The sequence below is a fragment of the Leptodactylus fuscus genome, chromosome 7, assembly GCF_031893055.1.
Source record: "Leptodactylus fuscus isolate aLepFus1 chromosome 7, aLepFus1.hap2, whole genome shotgun sequence".
Classification (NCBI taxonomy): Eukaryota; Metazoa; Chordata; class Amphibia; order Anura; family Leptodactylidae; genus Leptodactylus; species Leptodactylus fuscus.
In genome coordinates, this window is record NC_134271.1 from 140,059,684 (window position 1) to 140,082,168 (window position 22,485).

The 22,485-nt window shown below is 42.8% G+C and overlaps 1 pseudogene; it reads left to right on the top strand.

Moving 5' to 3' along the window:
- The first annotated feature begins 278 nt into the window (after nucleotides 1-278).
- Nucleotides 279-13,109, top strand: LOC142214283 (cathepsin S-like; annotated as a pseudogene).
- Nucleotides 13,110-22,485: the final 9,376 nt, after the last annotated feature.

The window sequence follows — 22,485 nt, forward strand, 5'->3', positions numbered from 1 at the left end:
GTATCAAGCACACAAGTGCACATACCATGTCCAGATACAATCAATTCCTCCTAGAAGATAAGATCTGTGTTTTCTTTAGTCTTCTCATCTATAAACTCAATATCAGATGTTTGTTTTATGTAAATTTCTGCAACTTTTTCGGAAGAGGAGAACTATGAGAAGGAGGAAACCATAGACCTGGGACTAGTGATTGGAGAAGAGGCCGATGACGTAACCTATTGTCCTGTATAAATGGCCGACACTGACGAGGTCTCCTTCTATCTCTGAGCGACGTCTCTGCAGGTGAAGACGGTGACTTGTATCTGCTGGCTGTACTCAGGTAAGTGCACGTCCACTATACTATACACTGTATCATATTGGAGCAGGATATGGATATACAAGTGCACTGAGGGCGGAGCCTGAGTTGCAGGCTTTGCCTATAGACAGCCATGGTGCAGGCAGAGGCTGAACTTGTCATTCACGGCTAAAGAACCAGCGATTGCAGAAGAGAGTCCTAGCACTTATGGCTGTCTGTAGGCAAATCTGGTTGATCAGGCCCCGCCCTCAGTGCACTTGCAAACTGATTTGCATATCCATAAAACGATTTTTATCTCTACATTGCTTCATTGGTTTGTGACTACTAAAGTAGGTATCTGTACCTATTAAAAAGGACTCTACACAATGTTATCATTGACTTGACCTGACACTTTCCCTTTAAGTTATTACTCAGCAGCTCTTAGTACATAAAGCCCGACTCACAGATATCAGAGAACAGATGGGTCACCATATTATAAAATGAGACTAATAAATATAAATATTAGCAATTTCCTAGAAACAGCGCCACTCTTGTCTATAGGCCGTGCCTGGTATTGCAGCTCAGCTAAGGATAGAGTTTTTTTGACCCGGTTGGATCTGCTCCTTAGTCTTGTCTGTGCACTGAATTGTTAATATCATATTATATAAGTGTCATTTCTCCTTGACAGGATGAAGTCCTTGACGTGTATCTTGCTGGCAGCCTTTGTAGCTGTGTCTGTGTATGCGGACATCGACCCGGCACTGGACAATGACTGGAATACATGGAAATCTAAATATAACAAGAAATATGACACTAAGGTAACGTCGTCATCATTATTATCCATATATGCATTTGTGCCATTACTTAAAATCTTCTAACCTTGATGGGTTCCCAAAACTGTATAATATCAGGTGTGACCTGGCACTTGGTGCTCTGTATTAGGGCAGAGGCGTAAGGTCAAGCTCTTGGACAGATGCAACATCTGTAATAGCATGCACCATGTATAATACTGGGGTTACTTACATGGCCTTTGTACCCCCTCTATAAAAGGTACTTGATAGGACTGAGATCTCTGCACCCTCTATAGCAGGGGTAGGGAACGTTCGGCTCTCCAGATGTTGCAAGACTACAACTCCCAGCATGCATACTTGCTCTGCTGTTCTTGGAACTCCCATGGAAGTGAATGGAGCATGCTGGGAGTTGTAGTTTCACAGCAGCTGGAGAGCCGAAGGTTCCCTACCCCTGCTCTATAGTAAGGGTCTATAGAACTACAACTCCCAGCAGGCCCTGATAGCGTTCAGCCTTCTAATGTAAAATCTCCATAAATATTGCCGCATCCTGAAAAATGTTATAAGAATTACAAGAAATTTTAAAAAATGTGTCTTTATTGTATTTTTGTACAGAGTGACGTTCTGGCAAGGCGAATGATATGGGAAAATAATTACAAGTTTGTCCAACAACAAACGTCAAACGTACACCGTGGGCATGAACCATCTTGCAGATTTGGTAGGTGTAATCTGTAACATGATATACGTGCGGCTAACTGTTACTAATTAATACACTAATATATTGACTAAGCAGGACAAAATAATAGCGTCATATAGTGTCCCGATAATACCACTAACATTGATGATCAGCAATATACACTGAGCAAATACTACAACTAAGTCTGATTAATACTACCGTACAGTGTCTGAATAATACCATCGTATAATGGCCAAATAATGTCACTAAGACTGCTCAACCCCACTAAATGCTGACCAAATAATACAACCAAACCAGATAAATACTACCATACAGTGTCCAAATAATACCACCATAAGGTGACCAAATAATACAACTAAACCAGATAAATACTACCATACAGTGACCAAATAATACCACCATAAGGTGACCAAATAATACAACTAAACCAGATAAATACTACCATACAGTGTCCAAATAATACCACCATAAGGTGACCAAATAATACAACTAAACCAGATAAATACTACCATACAGTGACCAAATAATACCACCATAAGGTGACCAAATAATACAACTAAACCAGATAAATACTACCATACAGTGACCAAATAATACCACCGTAAGGTGACCAAATAATACAACTAAACCAGATAAATACTACCATACAGTGTCCAAATAATACCACCATAAGGTGACCAAATAATACAACTAAACCAGATAAATACTACCATACAGTGACCAAATAATACCACCGTACAATGGCCAAATAATGTCACTAAGACTGCTCAACCCCACTAAATGCTGACCAAATAATACAACTAAACCAGATAAATACTACCATACAGTGACCAAATAATACAACTAAGAATAATGAATGCTACAACATAGTGACCAAATAATACCATAAGACTGATGACTGCTACCATATAGTGACCAAATAATACAGCTAAGACAGGTAAATACTACCATACAGTGACCATATAGTACCACTGTACGGCGACCAAATAATACCACTGAGAATAATGAATGCTACCATATAGTGACCAAATAATACAACTAAACCAGATAAATACTACCATACAGTGACCAAATAATACCACCATACGGTGACTAAATAATACCACTAAGAATAATGAATGCTACCACATAGTGACCAAATAATACCATAAGACTGATGACTGCTACCATATAGTGACCAAATAATACAGCTAAGACAGTTAAATACTACCATACAGTAACCATACAGTACCACTGTACGGTGACCAAATAATACCACTGAGACTAATGAATGCTACCACATAGTAACCAAATAATTCCAGTGTACAGTGGCTAAATAATACCACTGAGACTGATGAATACTTCAAATCAGTGGCTGAATAATTCCACCGTACGGTGAATAAATAATACTACCTTACAATGGCCAACTAATACCACTAAGACAGAATGCTACCATATTGTGACCAAATAATACCACTAAGACTGATGACTGCTACCATATAGTGACCAAATAATACCACTGTACAGTGGTTAATGCCATCTCACAATGGCCGAATAATACCAGCAAGACTTATGAATGCTACCATACAGTGATCAAACAATACTACCTTACGATGGCTAAATAATACCACTAACACTAATGAATGCTACCACATAGTGACCAAATAATACCACTGTACTGTGGCTAAATAATACCACTGAGACTGATGAATACTACAAAACAGTGGCTGAATAATACCACCGTACAGTGAATAAATAATACTACCTTACAATGGTCAACTGATGTAAATGTAATACGTGAAGATTAGGAGAAAGATGAATTCTGAACACCGGTGTAACCTACTTTTCTTCCCTTAGACCACTGCGGAGATACGGGCCCAGCTTACTGGTCTGAAAGTACCGCCTGGTACTGACAGGGGGAACTTTGATAGTAGCGTGTTGAATAATGTCAAGGCCTCTGCCCTGCCAACCTCTGTGGACTGGAGACTAAGTGGAGCTGTCACCGAGGTCAAAGACCAGGTAAGAATATTGTCTTGGAAAAATCCTTCTCTTGACTGATCAGTGGATCACTGCCACCCAATGCCAAAGGTAATACCACCACATAGTGCTCAAGTAATACCAACATACAGCAACCAAAGACCAATCGGTTCTTTATGAATTTTCCCAAAATCTTGGCTTCAGGTGGACAGTAGATTTCTGGGTATCATCAACCGTCAATCCCTTTGGGGTTTATTCAGACCCCCAGAGTATAACAAGTGGAAGTCCTGGGTAGCTTTGAAAAACTAATAAGCCGTCATGTTCACCTTATCTCATCTCACCTCTCCCGGGCTCCATTGTGGCATCTGGTGTTCGTTGCCCCCCCAGTTCTGCCCTTTCCCAGTCTCCTGGGTGATGTCAACAGCTCCCAGGATTTCTGAGGCCTGTGATAGGACCTCCATGTTCACGTGGGGTGTGTTGGTGTCTGACGATTTGACTCAAACATGATGATGTCAACACGGCCCACATGACCGTTGAGGCCCGATTTCACCGGCTTGCTGATGTCACTCAATACGCCAGAAGAGGTCAGAGGGACTGGATACCTTTCTCGAAGAGAATATTACAGGTTATCGATTCTAGATTTTAAGGACACGTTGATCCAGGGTCTCTCGTGGACTATTTCGACTCCGCCTAGTGGTTCTGCCTTGACCCACGGGCAACCACCGGTCAGGGTGGGCCCTGGGAGTCGCTGCCGTGGCGGTTAAGCGTGAGACGGTGGACCCTAGCGGCCAGTCGACCGGGGAGGACCCAGACCACACGTGTCGCCTGGTCAGGTACTTCGGAAGGGTAGGAAGGAAGCTGTTCGGGGGCTTGCTGTGCTTGGATGCCGCCTCTTGGTTTCCCGTCGGCCAGGATGGGGGGGTCGTTGTCCGGCGAGTGCCGAGTAAGCGTGGTCGGTCTTACGGTGATGCGGAGGTCAACCTGTGCGCTTGGGCGCCAAGCCTCCCGAAGAACCAAAGCCCAGAGTCGGGTGGGGAGCCTGGCTGGGTTGGATTTGGCGAAGAACGCCGGACGCCTTGTTTCTGACGCCTCTCGTGATGGTTCAAAGGCAAACTCTCGCTTATCCTTCCTGGGTCCGTGTGTACCGCTGGCGCCTGCCGGCGAGAACCGCCTTAAGGGCGCTACTAGCACTTGCTATGTTACGCAACTCCGGGGCTGAAAGGAAGGGAAGATCCCCATGCCGTAGCCATCACGGACCCCCTAGGTCCGGCCGAGTAAGGGTCCCTTCCCCTCGGGTTGGCGGACATCAAATCAATCAATATGACGTTGAGCCAGGGTTTTTATACTGACTGCCAATTTGGAGTCGGGAAGGAATTTTTTCCCCTGAAATGGGGCAATTGGCATGAGCCTCATGGTTTTTTTTTTGCCTTCCTCTGGATCATCACTGTAGGGATTGTAAGGTTATAGGTTGGACTTGATGGACTGATGTCTTCATCCAACCTCATCCTCTATGTATCTATGTAGAAGAGGACAGAATAGGCCCGTGAAGGAGCACCGGATACCACAAGGGAGCCCCCGCGAGGTAACAGAAGGTAACTATGGCTGTTTGTTACTGTTCTGCACCTCCCATGAGTGCGGAGACCCCGGGGTATAATAACACTTCTGGTTCGGAAAAGGAACTGATGGGCAAGCCTCGTAAATTTCTGCAAAGTGAACCCAACAAGGTTCGCCCATTTCTAATCACGTATATTTTTCCAGGGCGCCTGTGGATCCTGCTGGGCATTCAGTGCTGTCGGTGCCTTGGAGGGACAGCTGAAGATAAAGACTGGAGCGTTGGTCTCCCTCAGTCCTCAGAATCTTGTAGATTGTTCCTCTAAGTACGGAAATGCAGGATGTAATGGCGGATTTATGACAAATGCCTTTCAGTATGTGATAGTTAACAATGGGATCAATTCCAACGCTACGTACCCGTATCGTGCTGTGGTAAGTAGATGGTAATGATTGACCCCCATTGATCAGAATATTAAATTACCAGATATTATTAATGTCATCTACAAATATTCTCCTAAGGGAAGCTTTAAGGGAGTCTCCAGATTAGACTATCCTTGTGTGATGGATGGGACCCAATACCTTGGACCTTTAACATTAAGCAGAGTGTAGAGGCTGCGGCTCTTCTTGGAGTATTGAAGCTACTTAAATGCTATATTGAACATAGCGCCACTTTGTCTATGAGGCTGTAACTGGTACTGCACCTCAGCCCCTTTATCCCCTTTAAATGCAGCTTTATCCAGTGTGTGGGATCTGATCTTGTAATAGAAATCTAATTGGTTATATATCTCTTGTAGGCTGGACCATGCAGTTATAACTCAGCTAAAAGAGCGGCCACTTGTACAAAGTATGGATTCTTGTATCCAGGAACTGAAGATCTTCTGAAGCAGGCCGTAGCCATCGTTGGTCCCATATCTGTAGCAATTGATGCCGGACGCCAGTCCTTCGCTTTATATAAGAGTGGTAAGTGTGGGCACAGTGTGGCAGGAAGGATATGGGGTCTGTGCTCTGGAGTATAATACAGACGGTAACTCAGGATCAGTACAGGATAAGTAATGTAATGTATGTACACAGTAACTGTACCAGCAGAATAATGAGTGCAGCTCTGGAGTATAATACAGGATAAGTAATGTAATGTATGTACACAGTGACTGTACCAGCAGAATAGTGAGCGCAGCTCTGGAGTATAATACAGGATGTAACTCAGGATCAGTACAGGATAAGTAATGTAATGTATGTACACAGTGACTGTACCAGCAGAATAGTGAGCGCAGCTCTGAAGTATAATACAGGATGTAACTCAGGATCAGTACAGGGTAAGTAATGTAATGTATGTACACAGTGACTGTACCAGCAGAATAGTGAGTGCAGCTCTGGAGTATAATACAGGATAAGTAATGTAATGTATGTACACAGTAACTGTACCAGCAGAATAGTGAGCGCAGCTCTGGAGTATAATACAGGATAAGTAATGTAATGTATGTACACAGTGACTGTACCAGCAGAATAGTGAGTGCAGCTCTGGAGTATAATACAGGATAAGTAATGTAATGTATGTACACAGTGACTGTACCAGCAGAATAGTGAGCGCAGCTCTGGAGTATAATACAGGATGTAACTCAGGATCAGTACAGGATAAGTAATGTAATGTATGTACACAGTGACTGTACCAGCAGAATTGTGAGTGCAGCTCTGGAGTATAATACAGGATGTAACTCAGGATCAGTACAGGATAAGTAATGTAATGTATGTACACAGTGACTGTACCAGCAGAATAGTGAGTGCAGCTCTGGAGTATAATACAGGATGTAACTCAGGATCAGTAATGTAATGTATGTACACAGTGACTGTACCAGCAGAATTGTGAGTGCAGCTCTGGAGTATAATACAGGATAAGTAATGTAATGTATGTACACAGTGACTGTACCAGCAGAATAGTGAGCGCAGCTCTGGAGTATAATACAGGATGTAACTCAGGATCAGTACAGGATAAGTAATGTAATGTATGTACACAGTGACTGTACCAGCAGAATAGTGAGCGCAGCTCTGAAGTATAATACAGGATGTAACTCAGGATCAGTACAGGGTAAGTAATGTAATGTATGTACACAGTGACTGTACCAGCAGAATAGTGAGCGCAGCTCTGGAGTATAATACAGGATAAGTAATGTAATGTATGTACACAGTAACTGTACCAGCAGAATAGTGAGCGCAGCTCTGGAGTATAATACAGGATAAGTAATGTAATGTATGTACACAGTGACTGTACCAGCAGAATAGTGAGTGCAGCTCTGGAGTATAATACAGGATAAGTAATGTAATGTATGTACACAGTGACTGTACCAGCAGAATAGTGAGCGCAGCTCTGGAGTATAATACAGGATGTAACTCAGGATCAGTACAGGATAAGTAATGTAATGTATGTACACAGTGACTGTACCAGCAGAATAGTGAGCGCAGCTCTGGAGTATAATACAGGATAAGTAATGTAATGTATGTACACAGTGACTGCACCAGCAGAATAGTGAGTGCAGCTCTGGAGTATAATACAGGATAAGTAATGTAATGTATGTACACAGTGACTGCACCAGCAGAATAGTGAGCGCAGCTCTGGAGTATAATACAGGATAAGTAATGTAATGTATGTACACAGTGACTGCACCAGCAGAATAGTGAGTGCAGCTCTGGAGTATAATACAGGATAAGTAATGTAATGTATGTACACAGTGACTGTACCAGCAGAATAGTGAGCGCAGCTCTGGAGTATAATACAGGATAAGTAATGTAATGTATGTACACAGTGACTGTACCAGCAGAATAGTGAGCGCAGCTCTGGAGTATAATACAGGATAAGTAATGTAATGTATGTACACAGTGACTGTACCAGCAGAATAGTGAACGCAGCTCTGGAGTATAATACAGGATGTAACTCAGAATCAGTACAGGATAAGTAATGTAATGTATGTACACAGTGACTGCACCAGCAGAATAGTGAACGCAGCTCTGGAGTATAATACAGGATGTAACTCAGAATCAGTACAGGATAAGTAATGTAATGTATGTACACACTGACTGTACCAGCAGAATAGTGAGTGCAGCTCTGGAGTATAATACAGGATAAGTAATGTAATGTATGTACACAGTGACTGCACCAGCAGAATAGTGAGTGCAGCTCTGGAGTATAATACAGGATGTAACTCAGGATCAGTACAGGATAAGTAATGTAATGTATGTACACAGTGACTGCACCAGCAGAATAGTGAGTGCAGCTCTGGAGTATAATACAGGATGTAACTCAGGATCAGTACAGGATAAGTAATGTAATGTATGTACACACTGACTGTACCAGCAGAATAGTGAGTGCAGCTCTGGAGTATAATACAGGATAAGTAATGTAATGTATGTACACAGTGACTGTACCAGCAGAATAGTGAGTGCAGCTCTGGAGTATAATACAGGATGTAACTCAGGATCAGTAATGTAATGTATGTACACAGTGACTGTACCAGCAGAATTGTGAGTGCAGCTCTGGAGTATAATACAGGATAAGTAATGTAATGTATGTACACAGTGACTGTACCAGCAGAATAGTGAGCGCAGCTCTGGAGTATAATACAGGATGTAACTCAGGATCAGTACAGGATAAGTAATGTAATGTATGTACACAGTGACTGTACCAGCAGAATAGTGAGCGCAGCTCTGAAGTATAATACAGGATGTAACTCAGGATCAGTACAGGGTAAGTAATGTAATGTATGTACACAGTGACTGTACCAGCAGAATAGTGAGTGCAGCTCTGGAGTATAATACAGGATAAGTAATGTAATGTATGTACACAGTAACTGTACCAGCAGAATAGTGAGCGCAGCTCTGGAGTATAATACAGGATAAGTAATGTAATGTATGTACACAGTGACTGTACCAGCAGAATAGTGAGTGCAGCTCTGGAGTATAATACAGGATAAGTAATGTAATGTATGTACACAGTGACTGTACCAGCAGAATAGTGAGCGCAGCTCTGGAGTATAATACAGGATGTAACTCAGGATCAGTACAGGATAAGTAATGTAATGTATGTACACAGTGACTGTACCAGCAGAATAGTGAGCGCAGCTCTGGAGTATAATACAGGATAAGTAATGTAATGTATGTACACAGTGACTGCACCAGCAGAATAGTGAGTGCAGCTCTGGAGTATAATACAGGATAAGTAATGTAATGTATGTACACAGTGACTGCACCAGCAGAATAGTGAGCGCAGCTCTGGAGTATAATACAGGATAAGTAATGTAATGTATGTACACAGTGACTGCACCAGCAGAATAGTGAGTGCAGCTCTGGAGTATAATACAGGATAAGTAATGTAATGTATGTACACAGTGACTGTACCAGCAGAATAGTGAGCGCAGCTCTGGAGTATAATACAGGATAAGTAATGTAATGTATGTACACAGTGACTGTACCAGCAGAATAGTGAGCGCAGCTCTGGAGTATAATACAGGATAAGTAATGTAATGTATGTACACAGTGACTGTACCAGCAGAATAGTGAACGCAGCTCTGGAGTATAATACAGGATGTAACTCAGGATCAGTACAGGATAAGTAATGTAATGTATGTACACAGTGACTGCACCAGCAGAATAGTGAACGCAGCTCTGGAGTATAATACAGGATGTAACTCAGAATCAGTACAGGATAAGTAATGTAATGTATGTACACACTGACTGTACCAGCAGAATAGTGAGTGCAGCTCTGGAGTATAATACAGGATAAGTAATGTAATGTATGTACACAGTGACTGCACCAGCAGAATAGTGAGTGCAGCTCTGGAGTATAATACAGGATGTAACTCAGGATCAGTACAGGATAAGTAATGTAATGTATGTACACAGTGACTGCACCAGCAGAATAGTGAGTGCAGCTCTGGAGTATAATACAGGATGTAACTCAGGATCAGTACAGGATAAGTAATGTAATGTATGTACACACTGACTGTACCAGCAGAATAGTGAGTGCAGCTCTGGAGTATAATACAGGATAAGTAATGTAATGTATGTACACAGTGACTGTACCAGCAGAATAGTGAGTGCAGCTCTGGAGTATAATACAGGATGTAACTCAGGATCAGTACAGGATAAGTAATGTAATGTATGTACACAGTGACTGCACCAGCAGAATAGTGAGTGCAGCTCTGGAGTATAATGTCTAATCAATGTACATATATAGCAGTTCAGCTTTAACTTTAACTACAATTTTATACATACAGTCCTATGAAAAAGTTTGGGCACCCCTATTAATCTTAATCATTTTTAGTTCTAAATATTTTGGTGTTTATAACAGCCATTTCAGTTTGATATATCTAATAACTGATGGACACAGTAATATTTCAGGATTGAAATGAGGTTTATTGTACTAACAGAAAATGTGCAATATGCATTAAACCAAAATTTGACCGGTGCAAAAGTATGGACACCTCAACAGAAAAGTGACATTAATATTTAGTAGATCCTCCTTTTGCAAAGATAACAGCCTCTAGTTGCTTCCTGTAGCTTTTAATCAGTTCCTGGATCCTGGATAAAGGTATTTTGGACAAACAATTCAAGTTCAGTTAAGTTAGATGGTCGCCGAGCATGGACAGCCCGCTTCAAATCATCCCACAGATGTTCAATGATATTCAGGTCTGGGGACTGGGATGGCCATTCCAGAACATTGTAATTGTTCCTCTGCATGAATGCCTGAGGATTTGGAGCGGTGTTTTGGATCATTGTCTTGCTGAAATATCCATCCCCGGCATAACTTCAACTTCGTCACTGATTCTTGAACATTATTCTCAAGAATCTGCTGATACTGAGTGGAATCCATGCGACCCTCAACTTTAACAAGATTCCCGATGCCGGCATTGGCCACACAGCCCCAAAGCATGATGGAACCTCCACTAAATTTTACAGTGGGTAGCATGTGTTTTTCTTGGAATGCTGTTTCTTTTTGGACGCCATGCATAACGCCTTTTTTTTATAACCAAACAACTCAATTTTTGTTTCCAAAATGAAGCTGGCTTGTCCAAATGTGCTTTTTCATACCTCAGGCAACTCTATTTGTGGCGTACGTGCAGAAACGGCTTCTTTCTCATCACTCTCCCATACAGCTTCTATTTGTGCAAAGTGCGCTGTATAGTTGACCGATGCACAGTGACACCATCTGCAGCAAGATGATGCTGCAGCTCTTTGGAGGTGGTCTGTGGGTTGTCCTTGACTGTTCTCACCATTCTTCTTCTCTGCCTTTCTGATATTTTTCTTGGCCTGCCACTTCTGGGCTTAACAAGAACTGTCCCTGTGGTCTTCCATTTCCTTACTATGTTCCTCACAGTGGAAACTGACAGGTTAAATCTCTGAGACAACTTTTTGTATCCTTCCCCTGAACAACTATGTTGAACAATCTTTGTTTTCAGATCATTTGAGAGTTGTTTTGAGTAGCCCATGATGCCACTCTTCAGAGGAGATTCAAATAGGAGATCAACTTGCAATTGGCCACCTTAAATACCTTTTCTTATGATTGGATACATCTGGCTATGAAGTTCAAAGCTCACTGAGGTTACAAAACCAATTTTGTGCTTCAGTAAGTCAGTAAAAAGTAGTTAGGGGAATTCAAATCAATAAAATGATAAGGGTGCCCATACTTTTGCACCGGTCAAATTTTGGTTTAATGCATATTGCACATTTTCTGTTAGTACAATAAACCTCATTTCAATCCTGAAATATTACTGTGTCCATCAGTTATTAGATATATCAAACTGAAATGGCTGCTGCAAACGCCAAAATATTTAGAACTAAAAATGATTAAGATTAATAGGGGTGCCCAAACTTTTTCATAGGACTGTATGTCTCCCTCAAGTGTTACCATAATTGTAGACATGTTCCATGATATCCTGAATAAATATGACAACCATTGTATTAGTTAAAGTGATGTAAGTCACTGTTCCTACACCTAGTGTCAGCACTTGTTCCCCCTATATAGTATCAGACATATGAGGGAGCTCTTTTATTATAAGTTAATGGCAGTGATCTCTGACTGTCGCTGCTTATATGGGCACTTCTGGCTGCCCCTTTTTATGGAGTCCCCTCTGTTTGGTCCTGGCCCTATTATCATTATGGACATAACAATGGCACCAGGATCGGTGTTCTCAAGTATTGTGGAAAGACCTTTATTAAACCACATGTCTTCTGTAGGTGTCTACAATGATCCAGGTTGTACTCAAAATATCAACCATGGAGTCCTTGTTGTAGGATATGGAACCCTTAATGGACAAGACTACTGGATTGTCAAAAACAGGTGAGGTCTGAATTATATATATATAGTATAACTTGGAAGAGTGAGAAAAACTGCAAAAATAAAAGTAGCACATCTTGAGAAGAGGAAGCATCATTACCAAATTCAGAGAAGAAAAGAAGGCTGTACCTCTAGCACCACCTGTTGGAAGGGAGGTATCCTATAAGTCAATGGCCGACCCATTATCAAGCCTTGTAACATGACTAGGTGACATCTGCTGAAGCGTTGGGCATTGATTTATAGCATACCTAAATCCATCTAGTGTAAAACTGCAGTATCTTTCCCTCAGTGTCTGTATGCTGTGAGAGGGGAAGAGGGAGTTTCCTATGTAACAATAAGTCCTATATGTCCGTTTTGGCTTTTGCTTGAAAATCCATAAAAAACCTGAATGTTCATTTCCTGTTTTTCTTCTTTTCTAGCTGGAGTCAATACTGGGGAGACAAAGGCTATATCCTCATGGCAAGGAACAAGGGGAATTTGTGCGCCATTGCAACATATGCCTGTTTCCCCCAGATCTGAAATGAGCTTCACAAGTCATAAGATGTAGCTGATGAGGTGCAGGGGCTCTATGAGTAGACGCTGGGCCGGACCTGCACGGGGATGAAGATGAGATCTGGATCTTCTCTAATACTTGCTTATTCCTATGATCATTGTTTCCGTTACTGTAGTGCCATATAACACATATATCCCATATAATGGGTGTGCTTACATCTCCTACCTGCCTACAGTTCCGCTGGCATTCTGTTCACTCCTTTCTGAATTTTCAATCCCTATAAAATTTGAGGCTTTTTTAATAAAATCAATATATCGTTGGTGTCCACCAGGGTTATTGCTGAATTCTTTGGGGCACTGGTTGAGTCTGTGGTTGGGGTCTGGTGGCGGGATGTCATCTCACTGGGGGCAATGTCTGGAAATGGCGACTACTTGGACACCAGGACAATGGGAAAAACCACCTTAATTTTTTGGAGACCCTCCTCGAGTAGAGCAGCCATACAAGACTGTAGCTCACCAGGAAATACCTCGCTCTTGACATCGAGCTTTTAGAGTAAGTGGTGGAGAAGAGACCGTTTATTTGACTCCTACAGAATTGTAGGAGAATCTGGGATCCTTGGCGTATATACTCGAGTATAAGCCGAATTTTTCAGCATAGTTTTTGTGCTGAAAAAGCCCCCTTCGGCTTATATTTGAGTCAGCAACTACTGCACCCAAAACCTCCAACCATTTTAATTTTTGAAGTTTTCCAGTAGCTGCTGCATTCCCCCCCTCGGCTTATACTCGAGTCATTAAGTTTTCCCAGTTTTTAGTGGTGAAATTAGGGGCCTCGGCTTATATTCGGGTGGGCTTATACTCAAGTATATACGGTACTTACTCGTTCTCTGTATACTGCTGCTAGGCCTTACCGTTCCCATTACGGTCTTCCATCTTCCCTAGTGCCCTTCATGGGTTTTCCCAGTGGTCTCGGAGGATATAACTAAATCAAATGAAGGGTTGCCCACCAATAAGGATGGGAAAAGTGAACTACAACATGTTGAATGGCTCCGTTATTCTATTCTTGAGTCCAATTTTCCAAGATGTTTTTATATATTTTGAACTACTAACTTAAATCCTGAATTTTTTTAAAAAAATTGTCTTAGAAATCAGTAAAAACAATCCAAAAACCTGTGGCAGAGACTAGATTTCGGCAAACCGTTATGTTCTGAGCCGTGTTCAACCCCGATATTCCAAATGGTTCAGTTTTAAACTAAGTGATATCTAAGGGCTCATTCACACGCAATCCGCCTCAAAATCTGCTCAAAATCTGACTTCAATGGAAACCACTCGCTTCTTTTTTCTGCTAGCTAGTAGCCATGCCCTATCCATGGCTCGAGACATGCTCCAGTGTAGCCCCATTCATTCGGGCCTACACAGGTGCAGGATGCCATGATGGAATGGCGATGCTGCATCGGCATTCTGTTGCGGCGGGTGGCACGGAATGTTCACACGGTGGAAGAGGTTTCCGCGACCTTCTCCTCCGTGTGAACATACTCTAAAATGGCCACCGTGCATGCATTGTGCAGTGAAAATACAGAAGAAGCACGTGTGCATACCTCCCAACCGTCCCGATTTCCGCGGGACATTCACGATTTCGGTGATGTGTCCCGCGGTCCTGGTTGGAGGGAGGTATGTCCCAATTTCAACTCAGATCTGCGTCCAGAGGACGCAGATCTGAGTTGAACACATACGCGGCTAAAGCAAGGAGCTTTCACAATTCAGCTCCTTGCTTCACCGCTGCACGCCGGCTACTGGCTGTGTAGGCGCGATGTGACATCATCGCACAATTGTGTGCGAGAGAGAGAGGCGCAGAGAGAGCGGCGGGGGAGCAAGGAGAAGGTAAGTGTAATATGTACACTGAGGTGGAATGTGAAACTGGGGGCAGATGAAGGAGAGGACGGCATGACACTGGCAGAGATGGAGGGGACATGAATCTGGGGGCAGAGATGTGGAGCATGAATCTGGAGGCAGAGATGGAGGGGATATGAATCTGGAGGCAGAGATGGAGGGGACATGAATCTGAGGGCAGAGATGTGGGGACATGAATCTGGGGGCAGAGCTGTTGAGACATGAGTCTGGGGGCAGAGATGGAGAGGACATGAATCTGGGGGCAGAGATGGAGGGTACATGAATCTGAGGGCAGAGATGTGGGGACATGAATCTGGGGCAGAGCTGTGGAGACATGAGTCTGGGGGCAGAGATGGAGAGGACATGAATTTGGGGGCAGAGATGGAGGGGACATGAATCTGGGGGCAGAGATGGGGAGACATGAGTCTGGGGGCAGAGATGGAGAGGACATGAATCTGGGGGCAGAGATGGAGAGGACATGAATCTGGGGGCAGAGATGGAGGGGACATGAATCTGGGGGCAGAGCTGTGGAGACATGAGTCTGGGGGCAGAGATGTGGGGACATGAATCTGGGGGCAGAGATGGAGGGACATGAATCACATTTTGTCCCTCTTTCGTTTCTTCAAAAGTTGGGAGGTATGCACGTGTGTGATGTCATGGTGTCACCTGACATCTCCAGACAGCCTCTCAGCTGGTAGGTGGACATCTTAAGGTGTTGATGTCATATACAGTATATAAGATGCTGTGGACAGGAAGACGAGGAATTGTAGTGAAAGGGTAAGGCATAATCCACATCAATTACTCCATTATCTTCTGTAATACACAGCAAAACTTGTAAGAGAACTAGAGAATCTTCAGAGTAGGAGAAGTAGAACAAAGTTTAGTCAAATGTAACCAATTACAGGCAGATTAGTGATAGAACAAATACATAGGACTGAAGGAGAATATCTGCTGGTGTCTCCCTCTATCGTCTTCCATTTACCGTACTACCGATGCTGCCTGCTACTCCTAAACAGTGGACATCATCTCTTGCGAACTGGTCCTTCACTTTATTCCATGTTGTACTGCCGCTATTGTCGCCACAACTACCACCACTTGGCCAGACATGTCCTGTTCCCTGGTCCATCGTATTCCCTATACCACACTGTTGGTGGCACAAAGTTGGTGACCATTGCACCCTTAGATATGTCCGCACTGAACCTGTTTCCTAACATAACTGACGTACAAAATAAAGAAAGACGAGGAGAATTATTGGTTATTTATCACAATACATATAGATATCATTATTCTCACATATGACCACCAGGGGGCAGCAGCATTCTTCCACCATTAGCTTACACATAGACGTTCCGGTAGCTGCTCCTTCTGGTGCGTTCTGACAATTTTGTAAATTCCATTTTTCCTTATATTTAAGGTTAGATACGTCCTAGTGTGTATCTAACAAGTACCTATTACAAGCAGATCGCCTCCTCATGGGGGTAAGTGTATGTGGAAGAGTCTTTCTATCCAGAGATCCTTCATTGTGATCAACTTAAGGGTGCGGAGATGGAAAGCTACTATATGTCCTGAGCAGTACATAGATAGGTGAGCGGGTCTATAGGTGGAGGTCCATTCCATGCCGGGACTCTGTTTTACTAGGAGGTTCTCCATTTTCCGTACGTAGCTGTCCATAGACCTCGATCATAGATGTTGTCTTCGAGTCTCCTATATCTGGACATAATAGGGCTAGGATTAGGAGACTTTGGACAATATTGGCTATGCCGTCAGTGATACTAGGTCCTGTGTCCCATATACTCAGAGGCTTTCGTATAGCTATCTAGAAATCATGAAAAATAGCGCTTTGGTGTAAAATTCTGGCGTTGACAAATTTCTTTTGCTTCCTTATTCTTGTGTCCTTGAGGTTTGCCGAACTCTAAAAAAAAGCATTGAAGATCGAGTTAGAAACCGCATCCTTCTGACATATATGTGTCCTTGGTCAGAGTTGACTACATACAGTATACACTATAGAAGAAGTGCGCCCCCTAGAGCAGGGTGTGATAACCACCTGTACAGGGCAGGATTATAGCATGGAGAAGATGCGTCCACCATATAGAGATCTTTACTACCCAGCGCCGGACCTCTAATGAGGCGAGGTGAGGTGCTCGCCTCAGGCGGCACACGGGAGGGGGCGGCAGCCTGAACGATTTATTTATTTATTTTTTTTACTTTTTTTTTCTTTGAACCAGCGCAAGAGAGCTACCGCTCTCCTTGTGCTGGTTCAGACGTCTATGTATCAGCGTAGGCGGCGTAATCACGCCGCCTACGCTGATAAATAGATGTCTGACATCTGCAGAGAGAAGAGGATCGCAGAGGCAGCGGGAGCAGCAGCAGCGCGATCGGTAAGTATAATGACATTTTTTTTTTGTTTTATAATAGGCCGCTACTTGCTGGAGTATCTCCAGCAGGTAGTGGCTTATTTACCAACCTCCCTGGATCTGATCACTGCCGCCACCGCTTCTCCTTGTACTATAGGCCGCAGAGGCCAGCAGTGAATAGGCCCGGGCCAGGCCGCGATCCCACTGCCACTATTATTATTCTCGGGGGTCTTTTTAGACCCCCAAGTATAATAATCGGATCCCCAGGGGAGGTGAGAGAACATAAACAATGTTACTTACCTCTCCGGGATTCGATGTTAATCCTAGCTTGCTTCAGGCCTATATGGTAATGCCCAGACGTCACGTGATCTGGTATATTACCATATAGGCCCAAAGCCTATGCTAGCAGAACCATATAGGCCCAAAGCCTGCTAGGATTAAAGAAGACCCTTCATGGGTTTGGGCACAGGCAGTTTTATATACCACTGTAAAGGCGACAGTGCGCTGAATTCAGTGCACTATCGGCTTTCCCGATCTGTGCCCCGGGTGAAGAGCTATCGGTCCCTGTACTGTAGCTTTTCACAGTCAGAAGGGCGTTCCTGAACACCCCCCTCCCCTCCTGATAATACACGTCTATGGACGAGCACTGTGAGCAGAGGGAGGGGGCGTTCCTCCCCGCTCACACTGTGCAGCGCTATAGGCGCTGCTGGGAAGAAGGACCTACCTGATTGACTGTGAGAAACGCCCTTCTGACTGTGAAGAGCTACGGTACCGGGACCGCTAGCTCTTCACCCGGGGCACAGATCGGGAAAGCCGACAGTGCACTAAATTCAGCGCACTGTCGGCTTTCCAGCAATATACAAAACTGCCTGTGCCCAAATCCATGAAAGGTCCTCTTTAACATTGGTTCCCGGAGAGGTGAGTAACAGTGTTTATTATGTTCTCTCATCTCCCCTGGGGCTCCGATTATTATACTTGTAGCCTCTATTATGCCCCATAGCGGTCCCCCTGCAACCTCTAGTATGCCCCACAGTCTATTGTGGGGTCCGCTGTGATATATATATATATATACAGTATATATATATATATATATATATATATATATATATAGGGGTTGGGTGCATGGAGAAGTGAGGAGTCAAAGATGTCTGTGTTTCACACTTTAAAGAGTCAAATCACAGCTCAAAGAAGTGGTCATGGCGGTCCAAAGGGAAGAGATGGGAGATGCGGGGAGACGTCTCCTGTGAGTATTACTGCACAAAATATTACTGCATTGTATTTATTGTAATGTTCCCCCCAGCCAACCCCAGCCCACCCTCCCCCCCCGGACTCAATCCGGGGGGGGGGGCATCTTTCGATCGTCCTCCTCAGGCAGCAGAGAGGCTAGGTTCACCACTGTTACTACCCCTACCACAGGTGGGGCCTGCACTTATCAGACACATATGATACGCTGTAGATATGACATACATGTCTATGATGGGAATATCCCTTCATACGTTGTCAGGAATTAGCAGATTTACCTTCTATATCCATGAAGTCCTTGGTGTAAAACAAGATGGAGGAGATAAAATAAGAAGAGTGCGGCAATGGTGACGTAACTGGGGTAGATGGACGATGCCGAGTTCTGTGGTTAAATGGAAGAAATGAATATATGAGAAATACGTATATAAGAACCCCAGCCCTGTATAGACTGCTGCTTATATAAGGAAGGACCCAGATGTGTAAGTAAGGTCTTGTGGGCCCCGCTTCAAACGTTTCTCCGGTGCCCCCTGACTAGAGAGAATTCTTGATCGTGACGGATACAGGCGCTGCAGCGATAACTCTGATACTTGAAAGGGATAAAGACGGAGGACCCATAACTGTGGTTATCAAGAATATGCGGAGTGAGCAGATGACACAATTCCAAGGTCCTGCACAGTCACAGAACTGGGGATATGATGAAGGGAACAGGTGAGATACAGAACAGGTGAGATACAGAACAGGTGATATACAGAACAGGTGATATAGAGAACAGGTGATATAGAGAACAGGTGATATAGAGAACAGGTGATATAGAGAACAGGTGATATAGAGAACAGGTGATATAGAGAACAGGTGATATAGAGAACAGGTGATATACAGAACAGGTGATATAGAGAACAGGTGATATAGAGAACAGGTGATATAGAGAACAGGTGATATAGAGAACAGGTGATATAGAGAACAGGTGATATACAGAACAGGTGATATAGAGAACAGGTGATATAGAGAACAGGTGATATAGAGAACAGGTGATATAGAGAACAGGTGATATAGAGAACAGGTGATATAGAGAACAGGTGATATACAGAACAGGTGATATAGAGAACAGGTGATATACAGAACAGGTGATATAGGGAACAGGTGATATACAGAACAGGTGATATACAGAACAGGTGATATAGAGAACAGGTGATATACAGAACAGGTGATATAGAGAACAGGTGATATACAGAACAGGTGATATAGGGAACAGGTGATATAGAGAACAGGTGATATACAGAACAGGTGATATAGAGAACAGGTGATATACAGAACAGGTGATATAGAGAACAGGTGATATAGAGAACAGGTGGTATAGGGAACAGGTGATATAGAGAACAGGTGATATAGAGAACAGGTGATATAGAGAACAGGTGATATACAGTACAGGTGATATAGAGAACAGGTGATATACAGAACAGATGATATACAGAACAGGTGATATAGAGAACAGGTGATATAGAGAACAGGTGATATAGAGAACAGATGATATAGAGAACAGGTGATATACAGAACAGGTGATATAGAGAACAGGTGATATACATAACAGGTGATATAGAGAACAGGTGATATAGAGAACAGGTGATATAGAGAACAGGTGATATACGGAACAGGTGATATACGGAACAGGTGATATAGAGAACAGGTGATATACATAACAGGTGATATAGAGAACAGGTGTTATACAGAACAGGTGAGATAGAGAACAGGTGAGATAGAGAACAGGTGATACACAGAACAGGTAATATACAGAACAGGTGATATAGAGAACAGATGATATACAGAACAGGTAATATACAGAACAGGTGATATAGGGAACAGGTGATATAGAGAACAGGTGAGATAGAGAACAGGTGAGATAGAGAACAGGTTATATACAGAACAGGTGATATGGAGAACAGGTGATATAGAGAACAGGTGATATAGAGAACAGGTGATATAGAGAACAGGTGATATAGAGAACAGGTGATATACAGAACAGGTGATATAGAGAACAGGTGATATAGAGAACAGGTGAGATAGAGAACAGGTGAGATAGAGAACAGGTGATATAGGGAACAGGTGATATAGGGAACAGGTGATATAGGAAACAGGTGATATACAGAACAGGTGATATAGAGAACAGGTGATATAGAGAACAGGTGATATACAGAACAGGTGATATACAGAACAGGTGATATATAGAACAGGTGATATAGAGAACAGGTGGTATAGGGAACAGGTGATATAGAGAACAGGTGATATAGAGAACAGGTGATATACAGTACAGGTGATATAGAGAACAGGTGATATACAGAACAGATGATATACAGAACAGGTGATATAGAGAACAGGTGATATAGAGAACAGGTGATATAGAGAACAGATGATATAGAGAACAGGTGATATACATAACAGGTGATATAGAGAACAGGTGATATACATAACAGGTGATATAGAGAACAGGTGATATAGAGAACAGGTGATATAGAGAACAGGTGATATACGGAACAGGTGATATACGGAACAGGTGATATAGAGAACAGGTGATATACATAACAGGTGATATAGAGAACAGGTGTTATACAGAACAGGTGAGATAGAGAACAGGTGAGATAGAGAACAGGTGATACACAGAACAGGTAATATACAGAACAGGTGATATAGAGAACAGATGATATACAGAACAGGTAATATACAGAACAGGTGATATAGGGAACAGGTGATATAGAGAACAGGTGAGATAGAGAACAGGTGAGATAGAGAACAGGTAATATACAGAACAGGTGATATAGAGAACAGGTGATATAGAGAACAGGTGAGATAGAGAACAGGTGAGATAGAGAACAGGTGATATAGGGAACAGGTGATATAGGGAACAGGTGATATAGGAAACAGGTGATATACAGAACAGGTGATATAGAGAACAGGTGATATAGAGAACAGGTGATATAGAGAACAGGTGATATACAGAACAGGTGATATAGAGAACAGGTGATATAGGGAACAGGTGATATAGAGAACAGGTGATATAGAGAACAGATGATATAGAGAACAGGTGATATACATAACAGGTGATATAGAGAACAGGTGATATAGAGAACAGGTGATATACAGAACAGGTGATATAGAGAACAGGTGATATAGGGAACAGGTGATATAGAGAACAGGTGATATACTTACAGGATGTGAAGTAGATGTTTTCTGATCTGCCTATAAAAATAAAAATAAGGCACATATGTGAATTTCTTACAGCAATCTACTACACAGGGAGCGACTTCTGAATATTAACTGTATCTGACAATGGCTGTGTCATCAGGTGGACTGTGGGTCCCTGTTCTGGAGATAAATGTGGTCCCAGCTCGGGAACCTGAACCAGTTGGGCAATGTAGATATAGATATCTAAGATAAGAATATCCCTTTACAGAACAGGTGATATAGAGAACATGTGATATACAGAACAGGTGATATATACGGAACAGGTGATATACAGAACAGGTTATATACTTACAGGACGTGAAGTAGATGTTTTCTGATCTGCCTATAAAAACAAAACAAAACAAAAAAAAGGCACAAATGTGAATTTCTTGCAGTAATCTACTACACAGGGAGCGACTTCTGAATATTAACTGTGTCTGACAATGGCAACACGTGAATGGCCCCCACGACCTCTAGTCTCCCCCGCTGTGTCATCAGGTGCACTTTGGGGTACCTGTTCTGGAAATAACTGTGGTCCCAGCTCGGGAAACTGCACCAATAGGGAAATGTAGATATAAGTATCTAAGATAAGAATATCCCTTTAAGGCTTTTGATAGAGCAATATGGTGGCACAGGGAGTTTCTTAAGCTCTCTTCCAAATACATAATTCCATCTACCTTATCACAGATGTCCTTTAATAGAAG